Genomic DNA, 7,840 nt, shown 5'->3' on the forward strand with positions numbered 1-7,840 from the left:
ATATTAAGTTTGTCATTCCGTTTGTAACACATTGAAATATACATTTTAAAAAAGGAATGGTCCAATTTCCACCATCTTTACAAGAAACCTTGTATTGATAGAAATATTGAGATCTACCAGGTCTGAATGGAATCGGATGTTAATTTGGCGGTTTATGAGTTTTATAGATATTGAAAATGTTGACCCTTTTGGGCGGGAGGTACTAACAGGAGTGGACCGATATATTCCAAATTCACAGCAGATCTCGTCTTAATAGAAATAAAGGTATGTGTGATATATGAAGAGAAACGGATGCTTACTTTAGATTTTATAATCGTTTTGGTTACTCAAAACTTTAACCCTTTGTTGGGGAGGTACCCGGAGATATAGTCCGATCTCTACCATCTTTGTAACAGACCTTGAAGTAGGTTGATAAAATTTTACTCAAATACATATTATATCTGCAGGACTTTTGGTATTGAAAATGAGTCATGTAAGTCTAGGTTTTGGTAAATACCCCATTAAATGGTACCTCCCTATTTTCGGTATTTTGGTGATTTAAGCGACATTATTCACCGGAATTGTATTAAATTTGGTATGTGAAGTTCGTAATGGATATTATAGCCTATGACAAAAAAATTGTCTGTGCAGGTCCAAGTCTTCGTTTAGCCCCCATATATCGGTACCTCCCGATATTCGGTATTTTGATGATTTTAGCGACGTTATTCGCCAGAATTGTTTCAAATTACGTATTTAGAGTTCGTAAAGGGAACTACAGTCTGTGACAGAAAATTGCCTATGCAGGTCAAGGTCTTCGCATAGGCCCCATATATCAGCACCTCCTTATATTCAGTATTTTATTATTATATTTTAGGTACAATACTCATTTTAGCTACGTTATTCACCGATTTTTATTCAAGTTTCGCATTGGAATATTGTAATTGTTTATGACAAAAGTTGACTATGCAGGTCCAAGTCTTCGTATAGACCCTAATGGCTGCATTCGATATTTTTAAGGTTTTAACAGAATTTTAAACGAATTTTATTTTTTTCAAAATTGCCAAATTCTAAGACAGAATATTGTCTGTGCAGGTAAACGTCTTCGCATAGCCCCCATATAACGGTACCTCCTAAAATTCGGTATTTTGATTTTATCGACATTATAACCGATTTTTTAAGTTTTGCGTTTAAATATTTTAATGGCTTATGACAAAAGTTATCTACGCAGTTCCATGTCGTCGTATAGACACTAATATAACAGCTACATTCCGCATTTTGAAGATTTTAACAGAATTTTAAACGAATTTTATTTTTTTGAAAATTGCCAAATTTGTTCCAAATGCTAGAGGGCATTCAAAGTTCGACCCGAATTGCAGCTTTTTAACTTTTTTAATACCAAAATACCACCCAACTGGACAAATTTCCTATAAATTCCGCCATATCACTTATCCGGATTCGCCTGTCATCATCATACATAGTTAACTGGACTACAAAATAGACATTTATAAAACATTTCAATTCACAATTGGTACAAAGAAATAAAAAATAATAAAAAAAAATTGCAAGCTGACCAAACGACCGACCGAACGTTTGTTTAGTTTGTAGTTGTTTTGTTTTGAAAATTCCCATAAAAAATTAAGCAGCAAACGAAGAAGAAGAAGCAGAAATGAACAAAAAAACAACAACAGCCAGAAATCACAAACGAAAATCATGTGGCGAACTCTCGCCTGGAATTGAGGCAATCATTTTATGGCAGTATACATTTCTTTTTTCGGCGGTACTATGTACGTACTATGTACAATGTGTACGACGACTAACTATTTTCAGTATTGTTATGTTCATATATGGTAATAATTTTTCATATCTACACAAATGCGGCGTCAGTTGAAACAATAGCAACAACAATAACATCAAACAATAATAAAGTATGAGGACGTCCATATGACGATCAAATTGCTCTGCCAAACAATGTTCGTTCGTTCGGACTTTGACTTCAAAGACTGTCGATATCAGCAAAAATAAAAGCTGGTTGGTAGTTGGCAGCAGCATGAAAAGAAAATTAAGCAGCAGCAGTGAAATCTTTTGAGTAGTTAAATAAAAATTCATATTTATTTTTAAATATTTCTTCAAAACATTTTTTATCGAAATATTTATGGACTCAATAACGTTTATAGATAGTTAGAATTAATGGGAATGGGAAGACCTGGATTTTCAAGGCGACATTTCAAGATGCCCGTGAAGATAAATTGTAAAATATAAATGCAATGTGTTGGTGCGCAAGGGGTTAATTGAAAAATAGTTTATTTTAATATTAATGATTTTTACCATTTTTTTTTTTTTTTTTTTTTTTGGATAAATCAACGTATTTTTAAATTAATTTAAATTAAATTAACTAATTAAATTAATTTAACAGGAAAATGACACAATTTCCCGACGAGGACGAATAACCAGAGTGGTGTTGGCGGTAGGGAAACTGCATGGAAAATGCTGAATTGCACAAAAACTATGCTAGCTGCGTCATTGAGGCGGGTCTTAAATGAAATCAGTTGGGAATATAAGGCATATATAGCCAGAAAGTACTCCTCGAGACCTTTCATTTAAGACCCGCCTCAATGACGCAGCTAGCATAGTTTTTGTGCAATAACGTGGTTTCTTAAGTAATTTTTAAGGACTATCAATAATATGGATTATTTAAGGAATATTCTTTCAAGGATCAATATTAAAGTAGTTTTTTTTTTCAAGGACCATCAATCCATCAATGTGCATTTTTTCGTCGGATTTTTTTTAAGAATATTTTTTCGAGAACTGTTAACAACATGGATATTTAATGTATTTTCTTTAGAGGAATACAGCAAGGAGCCTAATTTAAAGAAAAAGTTTTCAAGGACAATGTGGAATATTTTTAAAAAATATTTTTCCAATAATTATCAACAATGCAGTCTTTTTAAGATCCTTTTACAACTCGGATTTTTTAAGAGTAAAACATTATTTTTTTTTTTTTTTGATTTTTAAAGAACATTTTTCAGGGATTTGATTTGTGTAAAATTTGTTATTTCAAGGTGTATTTTTTCAACGATATTTCTTCCAGCCAATTTGAACTTGTAAAGAATTTTTTTACTGTTTTGAACAACAGCATCGGTTTTTGAGGAATATTTGTTCAAGGACTATTGGGTGGGTTTTTGGCATTTTTTTTTTAATTTTTAATTAAATATTTTCAGTCGTTGTTGAATTTTGAATTTTATTATTACTTCTTATACCCTCTACCATTCTATGAAACGTATCTTAACAATGGCATTCCGTTTGTAACTCCTCGTAATCCTAGAAGTCTATTTAGCAATGCCCGTCTGTCTGCCTGTTGTAATCACGCTATCTTTCGAACGAATTGAGATAGAAGACTAAAATTTTGAACACATATATATTTGCCAGTAGGCAGGTTAATTTCGTAAATAGGTTCACATTTTCGTATAGCCCCCATATAACCGTATAGCGAAATAATTTGTCGGAATTATTTCAAATGTCGTATTTGAAGATCTTAATAGATACTACAACCTATGATAAACAAGTAAGCAAAGGCTACAGTCGAGCGGGGCCGACCGTTGAATACCCTACAACACTACAATAAACCAAATGTTGGCAAACTATTTCACAAATTGAATATTTTTGGATGGCCATCCGAAACTGCTTGGCTTTTGCAATGTGCGGTAACCCCCATTCAAATGTGCGTGAGGATCGGGCGATAATTACGACCTGCTGAGAATTTTGCAGTTTTTTGGTCCATTTCAACCCCTAAATATATAGCGATCATCTCCAAAAAGAGTAGGCATCTATTCTGACCCTCTTCTTATCCCCATGCAAAATTTCGTAAGGATCGGGGCGTAAATGCGATCTGTATATGATATCCTGATATCCTAACTACTTAGTTTTGTTAGCTGTAGAAATATTACCAAATGTTTAATTCAAAATGAAAATATGCCAAAAATATGACAAAATTGAAAAAATATGAGAAAATGTAACAAAACCAATATTTTCATCTTTAGAGAGATATTTCTATTATCTTGAGAAATGGTTGTTTATCGGCCTTTTTATTTGATTTATAAATAATAAGATTTTTTTTTTCGAGCTTTAGGCCATTTTCGGATTTATTTTATTGATTACAATAATATGTTCCCAATATTTCGCAATTATCAAATTGCATCTTCAGGGGCAATCTATTTTAGAAAACAGATGTTTTCTAAAATAGATTGCCCCTGAAGATGCAATTTGATAATTGCGAAATATTGGGAACATATTATTGTAATCAATAAAATAAATCCGAAAATGGCCTAAAGCTCGAAAAAAAAAAAAATCTTATTATTTATAAAAAAAAAAAAAAAAGAGATATTTCTATGCGATTTTGTTAGACGTTTTTTCTTTTCTGCCAAGGGGCCATTCTGAATTAATGAGAACTATCGAAATCAGTTCAGCCGTTGTCGACATATAAGAGATCGTTCAAGCATATCTTCTTTGATAGACATATATATCGCACATATTTTGCTATATATCCGATTTGTTGGATGTTAACATCAATGTAAAGGTCAGAAGTAACCTTGTCATGGCTTTGTAATTTCGCCGGGATTTAAAATATTCACGGTTTAATGAAAAATTTGAATTTTTTCAACACAAAGGATATGATATATTTTACCCGCTAAACATTATCCGATGACCACCCAAATTGGTAGGCTTCTTCCCTGCCCTAAACTCTAGCTACATGCGAAATTCCGCGTCGATTGGTCTATAATTGCGACCTGTATAGCTACTGCAAAATCCGACATTATTTTAGTATTTGGTCCATTTCAAACCCTAAACATTTAGCGATCATCTCCAAAAGAAATAGGCTTCTATTCTGACACTAACCCCACCTTCGTGCAAAATTTCGTAAGGATCGGGCCATAATTACGACCTGTAGCGTGATTACAAATTAACATGGACAGACGGACGGACGGACATACATAGCTAGATCGACTCAGCTCGGCGAGCTAGGAAGATCCATATATACTTTCCTATATGGGAAACCAATATTTCGAGGTGTTACATAAATTCTGGCCCAATCAAACTTATAATACCCCCAACACATAGTGTTGTAGGGTATAAAAAGATAGGGACCTTCTTCGTATAGCCCGCATATAACGGTATCTCCGAATATTCGATATAACAATACCTCCCGATATTCAGTGTTTTGCTGATTTTTGGGACATTATTTTCCGGAATTGTTTCAAATTTCGCATTTATAGATCTTAATAGGTAATGCAAGCTATGACAGAAAATTGTCTATGCAGGTCCATTTCTACGTATAGCCTCCATATAACGGCACCTTCTTTTATTCGGTATTTTGATGATATGAGCGACATTTTTACCGGAATTATTTCAAATTTTTTATTTGAATTCGGAATCGATACTACAGCCTATGACAAAAAGTTACGTCTTCGTTAAGCCCCATATATTGGTTTTCATTCAAGGGGTATTTTTGACGGATTTTTTTTTTTTCTGAAAAAAATTCAAGTACATTCCAAGTGGTAGAGGGCATTAAAAGTTCGGTCCGACCCCGACATAGCTGCTTTTTTACTTTTTTAATATTATGAGTTTTATTTATAAAAACTAATTTTTTAAAAAAATATTTTTTTTGGGATGTGATGTGAATATGGGTTTTTTCGAACCACTCCCATCGATGCGAGTCAAAATTTTCAATATTTACAAGTCTCAAATAAACAATTTTTCACATTGGATTTGTGGGCTTAGCATTTTGTTAATTTTTTTTTAAAAATCATATTATTTCAAGTACGAAATACAAAGTGGATTTTTATACCCTCTGCCATGTGGCTAGAGAGGCTCTATATCATTTGATACGGTCAAAACGTGCCTAGTCGTAATTACGATTTTAGACCCTTGGTCTCTTTGGACCAAATCCGTTTCAGGACATTTGGAGTCGATTTAGCGATGTCCGTCCGTCCGATAACTTTCGAAGGGATTATCCGATTTGGTACAAACTTGGTACATTGTAATATTTTTATCAAACTTAAATCGAGTTCGAAGATGGGCAATATCAGTCCACTCTTTCTGGTATCTCCCCCACAAAAGATCGAAAATTCAAAAGAATATATTTTCTGCACAGATAGAGAAACGATTTCCGTTTTTGCTCCAACTTTGCTAATCCAATATTTGCGTCAGTTCTAGGCCAGATACAAAAGGGCATCATATCGGCCAACTCCATCAAGTGCCCACACGGAGGGTAAAAATTTTGAATAATTATAACTCTTAAAAAATGTAAAGTAAGAATTTTTATATACTCAAGATCTGGTGTTAAGATCGAATAAATCGGTCCACTTCTTCTGGTACCTCCCCCACAAAAGGTCGAAATTTGAAATATCCATTAAGCTTATACAACGCGAAATTAACATCCAATTCCAATTTAGATTTGGCACATCTCAATATTTCTATCAACATAAGATCTGTTATAAAAATGGTAGAGATCGGACCATTCCTTCTGGTACCTCTCCCACAAAGGGTCAAAGTTTATAAAATCCGAAATAAGCGTCAAGTTCTCTTTATATTCCACACATCCCATTATTTCCACTAACAACAGATCTGTTGTAAAGATGGAATATATCGATCCACTCCTTTTGGTTCCTCCACACAGAGCCGCAAAATATTATTGAATATCCATGAAGCTCATAAAACGCTTAATTAACATCCGAATTTACTTAGACTTGGTACAACTCAATATATCCATCAACACAAGATCTATCACAAATATGGAAGGGATCGGACCATTTTTTCTTCTATATATTTCTCTCAACCAGAAACCTGACATAAATATGGAATTTATGATTTCGCATACAATTGAATATAAATGTTCGATTTTCTTGTAATTTTGTTCATACCGATATTTTTATCTGTATTAGATGAAGTATAAAAATAAAATACTTCAGTCGACTATATCTCGTGATGTACGAGACATTTTTTTAAAAATTGTCACAAATTTCATATAAGGTGAAGGAAGTACCCAATATAGTCCAAATCTGGCACATCGCAATATTTATATCATATTTATTTAAGTCCGATACGAAATGGTCAATATTGGTCCATTCCTTTGGAACCTACTCCATAGAGGATCAATAATTTTAATAATCGTAACAGAAGTCAAAATATATTTCAATAATTGAACATTGGCTGAGGATATACCGTTGTCGGCAGAACTGGCTGATACTTTTTTAATTTCGAATATCTCGAATATTTTTGTAAAACAATATTTCTATCGCTTCCTCGAATTGGGCTATGAAGCAAAGTCTGATTGGAAATAAAAAAATAAATAAAAAAGCTTCTGAAGCAAATGATTTTTAATTAAATTAAGGTTAATTGCAAGTATGTGCGTACATTTCACAGTAGTAACTACCCATACACGTTTAAAGAATATTTTGAACAGCTGTTATAAAATCGTCTCTCATTCAATTTAAGTGCTCAAAATAATCCTCACTTAAGCACCATTATGTGCCGAAAATCCCTTAGATGTGAAAAGGAAAAATAAAGGAACTCCTCATTCTTTTTTTCTAACCCCTTCCCCTTTACTCCATTCAACCACAGAGAAGTAGACAAATTTCCGGATATACTTGAATGAAATCATAAAAAACTAGAAAGTCCATTAAGCACATTTTTTCACGCCACCCTGTAGACGAGACATTCGACAATGCATTTCGTGCCGCGGCGCTAAAAAGGCAATAACAAAACCACCACTACACCACCCCTTACTGCCGTTGCCGTTGCCGCTGCTGCTGTTGTTGGCCGGCACTGAATATAACATGGAATTTGGTATTTGTTGGACTATATA

The sequence above is a fragment of the Musca domestica genome, unplaced genomic scaffold, assembly GCF_030504385.1.
Source record: "Musca domestica strain aabys unplaced genomic scaffold, Musca_domestica.polishedcontigs.V.1.1 34, whole genome shotgun sequence".
NCBI classification, from domain to species: Eukaryota; Metazoa; Arthropoda; class Insecta; order Diptera; family Muscidae; genus Musca; species Musca domestica.